Source organism: Ctenocephalides felis, unplaced genomic scaffold, assembly GCF_003426905.1.
Source record: "Ctenocephalides felis isolate EL2017-DRISC unplaced genomic scaffold, ASM342690v1 CF-g0.4_SCAFFOLD_00845, whole genome shotgun sequence".
In the NCBI taxonomy this organism is placed as follows: domain Eukaryota; kingdom Metazoa; phylum Arthropoda; class Insecta; order Siphonaptera; family Pulicidae; genus Ctenocephalides; species Ctenocephalides felis.
The window spans coordinates 18,413,264-18,423,896 of record NW_020536999.1 but is presented as its reverse complement, the minus strand read 5'-3'; the positions used below and the strand labels follow the sequence as shown (position 1 = coordinate 18,423,896).

The window sequence follows — 10,633 nt, the reverse complement described above, 5'->3', positions numbered from 1 at the left end:
TAGAGTTTTAGCGAATATAATTATAATTTTTTATATAATGATGTAGGTACATGCATGAAGTGCGTTACAAATGAATTTTCCAGGAAAAGCAACTTCAGGGTTTAACTGTCGTTTTGGTTTCAAATTTTCCTTAAAGACAGCCAATTATAATAATCTTTATCTTTTACAATATCACAATCTATATATTGTATAGTAAGATATAATGATGTTATAATGATTATAATAGTTAATTATTCTTTTGATAAATAATATTGGCACATGCGTGAAGTGAGTTACAAATGCATCTTTTGTTTCAACTGGTATCATGCATTCCGGAAGAAGCAACTTCAGGGTTTACCGGTCATTATGGTGTCAATTTTTGTACAAAGACAGTCAACAGTTCTTGTCTATAACAATTTATTTAATGTATATATAGTATGAAATTTTATTTAATATAATATCCAGTGTAGATAATAATTATTTTATTAACTGATTTATATTAAATTCCACTAACTGGCGATGTGTAATATTACTTTAATATTAGTTTAAAATTAGTGTTTGTTAGATGGTTTTGAAATGTCAAGTTAGTTCTAAGTTAGTTAGTTCTAGTGCATATTGTACAGTATAATTATTGCAAACAAAACTGATTATTTTATTAACTGGCGTTTATGATATTTTACCTAACGGCGATGTGTAATATGATGATCGGGGCAGTTTAATTTAATTTTGACAGTGAACAAATTATTTCCCCTACGGGTCATATGTGTTGTATTTTATAAATCAGAAACTTGTATTAGGGAATTTAAAAGTACAGTTATTTTTTTTAATTTTACATATTTTGACTTTTTATAACACAAACTTTTAGATTTGAAAATCAGTTTGAAAATAGTGTTTCTTTTCAAGTTTTTAATTGTTAAGTTATTTTTGACTATTTACAACATAAACATTAGCAATCAGATAGTTTTTTTTGCATCATAGAATCAGTAAGTTTATTATTATCCAGTTCAAAATACATTTTTTTTAAAAAATGATTTTTTTATGCTATAATATTCGATGACGGGGCGATGTATTCTGTATATTCACTTTAATAAGCCATTTTGTACAATAATCATTAATAATTTTACGTTATTACGACCAAAAATGTGAATTGTATAAATTTAGGGCGAGTTAAAAATACTGCAAATTTTGGAAAACAAAATTAAATCTTTGGTTTGCTTAATGATGATATGAATATATATTTCAAAGTCAATTTAGACCTTTTATTTTATTGCTTAAACTTTAAATCACACTACTTTACATTATTTTGGAAAAGCCCTGATTTATGGTTTTATTCATTTATCATTTGGCATTCAATAAATATTCGGCCAGGATCATTTATTATGTCTTCTATTATATTGAGCAATTCGTTTTAATATTTAATCAAATTAGTTCTTTGAATGGTTATATTAATACTTTCAATCCTTAAAATACAGGTCTTCAAAATTGGTTTCAAAATTAAGAAGCTGAAAAATAAAGTAATTTTTTCAAAATATAAAGCTCTGAAAAAATTACTTTGAATCTAAATTATTATTAAAAGTAAACTTGCAGAGTTGCAAAATACTTTATTTAATATTTTGTTATTATTTGTTTACAGCAAATAATAACCTTATTGATTAATTAATTCATTTATTTCTTTATTAATATATATTTATATTTGTACATTATATCATTAGTATAACCATAGTATAACGACTTTTCTTCATTCCTAAAGCATTTAGCTAAATTAAGTTAAAACTTAGTTTAAAAACTGTTCAAATTAAATTAATATATTATAACTTTATTACACATTTTTTTAAATCTCATTACATTTCACATAAAATAAAATATTTTTATCCTCTTGTTCTACGAGGTCAAGCCGCATTGACTCTTATTAAAACAGACTTTAATGTTCCAAGTTGGTGGAATATATTATTTATTTGAAAACACAATTATATAAAGTAATGAAAAGAAAATTACCCATCAGAATGAATGAAATACCTGTATCATCTAATAAAATTTAATATTCGAGTTATTTACCTGTTTTGAGTGCATTCATAATTGATTTCATATAGTACAAGAGGCTAAGACAATATTTATGTATATGGATAATGATAATTATACTATATACAATATTTTGGAGAATGGACTTTAAATTTCAAAGGGGGTGAAGTTTGACAGAAAATCTCAAAATATTACTATAAGGAAGGAGGGTCTAATAAGATATCACACGTATTTATTGTTTACCTAAATATTCAAAAAATCTATTTTTTTAAACTCCAAACATTTTACGATATTTTCTAGGTAATAAAATACATGTGATACAGAAAGGGGGGTTTAATTGTAAATATCACAATGTATCACTAAGGGGTAGAAAGGATTCAAAAATTCAAGAATCGATCACGTGGTAAAAAAACGCCTTCCTAACAGTGAGTGAAAATATATTTATTAACACGCTAATCACCTCGATGATATCAGAAAAATTGGACCAAAGTAACTTTATTAGTTAATTTTATTGAAAATATTTGAAGAAAACTACATGTATCAAAAAATGTTTTTGTCAAAATTTCTGAAAAAACACTATTTTATATGTCACACATGTATGACTGACAAACTGACATAGTCCTATATAAAAACATTCTTCTCATAGGGAACTTTTTAATTACATACCCATATGACTGACATGGAGGTTAAAGTGTTAAAATAGCTTTTTTTATTAATTTGTAATAATTATATTAGTTACATTTTAAATCAATTAGTTATTTTTATTAAATAATGCTATTTTATCCATTAATTTTGGTATATTTTATTTAATTATGTTTTAAAGAAAATGGAATTTTGTTTCGGCCGTTCCGCGTCCCGCTTATTGATGAACAACCTGGTTCGTAGCAAATTATGGTAAAATATACTTTCTGTACAATTTTTGTTACAATTAGTATATTCAAATTACCTGTTAAAGTAGCTGAATGTACTGAATGTATAGTTTGTTACGTAAAATAAAACAAAAATAACAATAGATAGTGGAGTATGGCATTGTGCCTTAAAGCAAATTGCTGGAACTACCCTTACAGAATAAGTTTAAATAAGAATTATTTAAACTGAATAACGAAGTTAAAATTATTTATTTAAGGTATGTAAGTGAGCTTTAGAACTTTAGCCAGAATTAAAATTAAAATCTGAATTATTTTCGACATACAAAAAAAAAATGGAAATAATTTTTTACCAAAAGTAACTGTTTTGTCAACACAAGCAAAAAGGTTTTTGAATCATTCAAAAATTCTCTCAAAAACTGAAATTCTTTGTACATTCAGCACTGTATCTTCGAAATGGCTTTGCCTTTGCCTTTGCCGAAAACTATTAACCACTTCTCCCAATCATTACAAATTGAATGTCTTTTGGATCATTCAAATCGGATTCTCCGTTCTCTCAAAAACTCGGTTTCTATTTTCTGCACTCTTTGCTCCGTATCTCCGTAACGGCTGGACCTGCCTTTGCCAAAAACTAATCAGCACATCTCCTTATCAATAGGAATCGAACGTTTTTTGAATTTTCAAATCGGTTCATCCATACGCCCGAAATCACACATACACAAACACACACATCCATTTTTTCTGAGGTATACCAAAATGTTCAGAAACCTCTGAAACGTGAAGATTAGCAAAAAATTTCAGTTTCGATTTTTGGCCCATTACTATAGCTTACCCTATGGGAAGTTAATAAAGCAAAAATTAAAATTGTAAAAACAATTAAGTTAGTCCTTGCTTGCCTTTCCGGAGCGACTCTGTTTTATGAGCCGTCGGTCCGCTAAAGAGACATAGCAAATAATTGCATAAATAGTGTAATGAATTATCTAAAAAAATGTATGAAATTATTAAATAACAATGTAATAAAATTTATAATACAAATCAATTGAAAATGAAACCGTTGTGAACCAGCTCTGCGCTTCCAAAAACAACACAAGGCTTCGAGCGGCTCATTCTGGTGTATTGAGGTTAGTCGTCGCGCGCACTTCGTGAGAAGAACATCGTGCGTTCACAATTCCTCCTTTGCTGTAAAATACTTCAAAACATTTCACAAAAAAATTACATAACCACGTGGTAATATCAAATATAAAATTTCGTCTAAAATCCCTCAGAATGTTCTAGTGCTAGTAATAATTATATTAATATTTGTTGGTGCAAGTGCGTTCATTGCAGTTTCTTTTCCCCCTGTGAATGATTTTTTGTGAAAAGTGTTAAAGTGTTTTATGTGAGTGTTAATGACAAGAAAAAATTATCAATTTAGGTTTTTTTTCGAAGGTTTATTTGTTATGTTTTGGTAACCAGGTGATGACGGTGTAATATGACACTGGAGTATTACAAGTGCAAGGTAAGCTAATTGTGCAATGTGCGCATGTATCAGTTTTGATTTGGAATAAATTTCAGAAAAAATGGAATAGTAATTGGAAAAAAAATATTTGATAGAAAATGAATTAAATAACAATAAAATTTAGAATTGATACACGATGATATTCTGATGTAAATGATGATCTGATGTAAAAAATGCAATTTTTGTTTGGTAATTTTTTTAAAATAAATTTTAATTTTTTGTTAAAATTATTTGAAGCATTCAAAATGCATACGATTTAATAATATATCAAATATAGATTATTATTCAATAAACAAAATAAATAAAGATTATTTTAATAATCTAATATAAACGTACCTATACTAGTAATAAAAATAATAAATATACATAAAATATGATTAATCCAAATTATATATATTAAAATCGTATATATGTATAATTTAAAATTAAAAAAAGATTTATTTTATTTATTTTTTTATTGAATTTGCTGAGAATAAAAAGATAAAAAATTAATAACATAAGTTTAGTCATTATTAAGTCCTTCGATCACGTGATTGGATGACCCCAGCTCTCCTAAGTGATATTTCGTGATTTTTGGTCTATTACCTCCCCCCTTTGAACCTCATATAACTAATGGATAGACCCTAATCCATTAATTATATGGTGTTTAAAAGGGGGGAGGTAATAGACCAAAAATCACAAAATATCACTTAGGAGTGCTGGAATGTCAATCTAAGTCATCGAACACGAAAATGATTACAAAATTATTACAAAATATTTAATAATTATTATTGAACATTATTATTTGCAAAGCCCTAGTAAAATTAAAATAATCAAAATATTACTTAAATTCTTTTACACCCATCTTGCAATGATAAATATTTCAACTTATCGCTAAATATTTAAAATTCTTAATAAAATATTTATTTATAGGAATTCTAAATATGATGCTCTTAAAATTACTTTAATTTCTATTCTAACTAGTAAACATATCCAGATTATACAAACATCCAACTTTCATGATTGAACATTGTTTCAAGTGAAATTACAAAGTAAACAAATAGTAATTGTTTAATTAGTAGATATTCGTTCTACTTATTAGTGATTTTAAATAATGAAGAGTAAAATTTATCTGGAACATGTGTAAATTCAATTGAAATTTTGTTTGCTTTTGTACAAGATAACTTCATCATTGCATTTGTAAATGATACAAAGACAATTACTTTGTATATTACAAAGTATATACATTATTATATATTACAAATTGAATACAAATACTTTGGTATCAAAACATTGTTTTGTTATATAATTTTTAATTTTGATCCACAAAATTAATACATTTCATTGTCAATGTTTTTGAATCCCGGAAACCTTTTTAACCAGGGTTGCATTTTAATATATTGCTTTTTATAAAAAGCAACAAAGTTAATAAAATTTTACTTTATGAGCATATATACCAGGATATTTACTATTCAATATTCTAAAATGATAGTAATCTATTTTATTTTATATTTTATATTAAAATAAATAAAAATATTTAAAATTGTATTTTTATATAAATTTTATAACCCATATTTTATATAAATTTTATAACCCGATAAATATTATCTCAGATATTATACTAATAAAATATTTTATAAAAAAAAATCCAAAACCACAAACTTAGTAGAAGAATTTTAAATAAAATGCTGAATGTTACAAATTTAAAAATTTGTAAATAGTCAGGCATAAATATTGATTGTACACTGAGGGTTTTTTACAAAACGCTAATTTATTAACTAATTACCAAAAAATGCGATCTTTTTTATTAACTAATTATTGTAATCGTCAAGAAATCGGAAGTCAAAATTTTTGCATATTTTCACGTTTCAGAGGTTTCTGAACATTTTAGCATACCTCAGAAAAAATAAATGTGTGTGTGTATGTATGTGTGGATAGAATTTTTCGTCGACGTTTTTGAGTGTACCGCTCAACCGATTTGAATAATTCAAAAAGCAATCGATTCCTATTGATAGGGAAATGTGCTGATTAGTTTTTGGGAAAGGGGGCAGAGAATAAAAATTATGTTTTTGAAAGAATAGGGCTTTCGATTTGAATGATTCAAAAAACATTCAATTCATACTGATGACAAGAAAAGGTGATAAGTTTTTGGCAAAGACAGGCCTAGCCGTTTCTGAGATAATGAGCTAAAAGTGTAAAATATAACAGTTTTTGAGAGATTCAACCATTAGTGTTCGGAAAAGCAAATAAAAAAAATATTTCGAAAAAAAGTTGAACATCAAAAATGATTTGGATTTTCATTTTAATTCTAACGAGAAGTTCCAGCATTATGTTATATTTTTTATTTAATTCAATATTGCATATTCAAGTATGAATTATAATCGTCCACCAAGGGTTCTGTATAAATTATTTATGAAAATCTAAATTGCTTATTCAGTCAAAACTAAAACAGTAATAATTTTGGCAAAGTATTTGTATATTACTATTTAGCAACAACAAAAATTTATGTAAAGTAATTTAATATTCCTGTTAATTAAAAAAAAAAAAATCATTAAACTGATTGTTGGTATATATTGCACACAATAACTTGCAATTAACCATTTTTTAGGAATTTTTAAATTACCAAATAAAATGAAAAATTCATTTCATTGCAATTTATGGTGAGATTTCTGTATATTTTTTATCCACTAATCGGTCTGTTCAAAATATTTATTAGAACGCAAATGGATTGTAGATTGCAATTGCAACACTTTCATAACTTAAGTTGTGTGATTCTAGTTTTTATTTTTCTTCTTGCAACTTTTTACCTAATGATGATATATATTTTTTTAAATTTATTGGCCTTGCGTACTTGGAGCATTTAGCTACCTACAACGTTTCATTTTTATATTCTATATTATATGGTATCTTTTACATAAAAAGATCTGGTTTCTTGGTTCTCCACTAAAGTTTGAAGTCCACTAAATGACGTTTGGAATTTTTTGCTCTTTTCCATATTACCAAAAAAATGGTATATTAGTTGACATTTATATAATATTCTATTAAGTGCATATTTATAATTGCATTATGTTTGTTTTACGCATGTACGGTTTATGTAAATACGTTGTCGCCCGGAAATGCGATTAAAGTGTTTACACGAGCAAAATGTTAATACACGAGCGTTTCCACTTGTTCCGGACTTTAAAACTTTGAATATATATATATATATATATATATATATATATATAAACTATAAGCAACAAAAGTATTGTACAATTTTCTTTGCAATAATATTCAACAAATGAAGCTGACCTATTTCAATAATTTACTGTAACTATCTTGACCACCAAAGACTTTCTGTGTGCCTATAACTGCAAACGCTAAAGGTACAACACAAAGATTTGTTCTCATATCTGAAATATTTTTTTTATTTATTTCAATATATAATGGGTAGTGCTGACCTAGGGCAGATCCGCGAACAGAGTTAAATTCTTACTCAATTCATGGAAAAATAGTCTGAGAGCTTTTTCATTGCCATTTCACACCGCAGTGCCTAACATGGACTATTTTGGTATTGGAAACATATTTTTGATCTGAATTTTTTAAATGAAAATTGATATCACTACTGCATGATATCAAATTGTCCACAGCGGGGTTCAAACTCACACAAAGCAGTGCGCTTAACCATTACGCCATGGAACAACTATTTTTATTTACTATTATAAACCTAAAAAAATCTGGTAATAGTAACTACTTTATTACTAATAAAGAGTTTTAGTTCTAGTTTTAAAGCACTCCACCTAGGGTGCTTTTAAGTTTTTACCTACACTTAATACAAAATGGAAAAAACTCTAATTAGATAGATAGAGTTTAAAATGTTCCAAGTGAATAATATCAATAAAATGTATACAATAAATTATATTTTGCTCTTCGATTTCATTTGAACAATTTTCTTATAATAATATTGAATAAATGACCTATTTAGTAAACTAATTCACCACATGTGACTCAGAAATGAGTATTACTATTTACTGAAATTTATTATTTATTATATTGCGCACAATATACCATATGGTATATTGTATAGCGCGACTTTAATCAGATTATGTTTATTTTAGCTGATTAAATTGCCTGAAGCGTGTATTATTATTATTTATAACAAAATGTTATTTTTGCTCATAAACGATTAGTCATGAAATTTGTTCTGAGAATATATTTGTCACAATCGGAGGAATTCATAATTTATACTTGAGTGATTAATATAGATTTCTTGATTAGTATTCTTGATAAATTGTAGTTGACAATACAAATTTTTGTAAAACTTTGGAGATCCTTGTACTTTTTGCAAATCTTTGTATATCTCAGCAGATTTTTCTACCTTATCTACAGAACCTTGTAATCCTTGAATATTTGCATAAATCTTTTTTGCTCTACTTTGGGCTTTGTTAGAATTTGCTAATTTTGTTAAGTTTCACCATTCTTACCATCAACTTTGCTAGTCTTTATGAATGTTTTTACCTTTTTACAGATTTTGGTAGTTTCTTGCCCAATTTTAAAGATACCTGTAGGTCCTTGAACACCTGCACAATTTTTGAAAAAAGTCGATGCACATTTTTTGGGATTATTATTGTTCTTTGTAAGTTTTACAGATTTTTATAGAATTGCTGATTCATGCCTAATATGAATATCTGTGCTGTTTTTCAAGTTCTTCGAAGACTATTTTAAAAATATGTTGTTCTTTAAGACATCAAAATTAATTTGTTTAATCATCACATTTGACAACCCTTTCTTGTCCTTATATAAATAGGCTCAAAATTTTATCATAAATATCCTGAAAATAGATCAAATGAAGATAAATTTATTTATTTATAATTAGACCTTGTTTACCTATTCAGTGGCACAATTTAGAATTTGTCTTTAAATAGTACACGACTATTATTATAACCCACAAACTACAATATTTGGCTTTTGTCCAAAAGATTTGTTTGCGAATTTCACATAATAATGTCTGGATATTTTTGGAAAGTAAAATTTCATGTAGTTAGATCGTAAAATTTCATACTTTGGATAAACTACTAAAATTATTATTAATCTCATTCTTAATGATTGAGATCGATTATTTGTACATACTAGGGAGGAATGTGCAACTTTGACATGATGTACCACTTACACCTAATTTTTATATGAAATCGAGTACCACTTGACTGTTAAATCATGATGTCCTACTATCCAAGAAGTATGTAGATCATATTATTGTTTGTTACATTTTGCTCCTATGATAAAATCAACTCCTTCATATCAAATTCCGTTATAATAAGATTCCCAACGAGAAAATTAATTTGCGATGACTGAGTACAATCTCTTTCCTTTCTGCAATATCCATTCAGTCGATAAAATAATATATATATATATATATATATATATATATATATATATATATATACAAATGAGTTCATTTTCTGCTTATTAATTCAGATGCTTATGTTTTTTGGGTAGATGCTAGAGGCTTTTGATTTGATTCTATTGAATGATTTTGTTTCAACTCTAAGGACATTTTTGTAGAAAGTTATACTATGAAGAATCATATACCAAAAAAGATACTAGCATATTAATATATTATATTAGATGTGTAGTTCAAAAATAAGAGGTAAACTATTAGGTTATCCTTCTAAAAAGCCACTTTTAATTCTCAAACCAATGTCTAAATGTCTCATACTCAATGTCTATATACATACCCATTGTAATTTATTAGTATAAAAAATATTAGCATACTATTAAAATATTAGTTTGTTAAAAAATATTTTTAGTCTTTGATATTGAATAGTCACAATTAGCATTAGACAAAATTTTTAAAATTTAGATAAAATTATATATTATTTGGTTTTGGATATTGAATGTTCTTAATAATATATCGAACTTGGCGAAGTGTAACAAATTTATATTTAAAATAACTCTCTTAAAATTGCAATACATAATTTGCCAATACATAAATTCTGATTTACATTATTAAAATATAAATTTATTATTTATTTATTTATTTATTTATTAATTTTACAAGCCGTCGGTATAATATTTAATATTATAATAAGGCTTAAGTCAATATTTTATAGGTTTAATATAATTTAATTAATTATTAGCTATTTTATTACTTAATTGATTTACTATAAACCTATTTATATTTACATTATAATTTTTTTTTTTTTTTTTTTAAATATAACTAGTTTGTTTGTTACAAGTGTTTTTTTAAAAATTTAATAAGTAATTTTTAATAAGCTTACAATACTACTTTTACAATATTAACAAATTTTAGGTT

General features: G+C 25.8%; 1 protein-coding gene across 1 annotated transcript in view; it reads left to right on the top strand.

Moving 5' to 3' along the window:
- The first annotated feature begins 4,173 nt into the window (after positions 1-4,173).
- Positions 4,174-10,633, top strand: part of LOC113364229 — a 118,655-nt gene continuing 112,195 nt past the window's right edge. The window contains exon 1 of the mRNA XM_026606719.1: positions 4,174-4,362. The gene's annotated coding sequence lies outside the window, so the exon portion shown is untranslated. The remainder of the gene's footprint in view (positions 4,363-10,633) is intronic.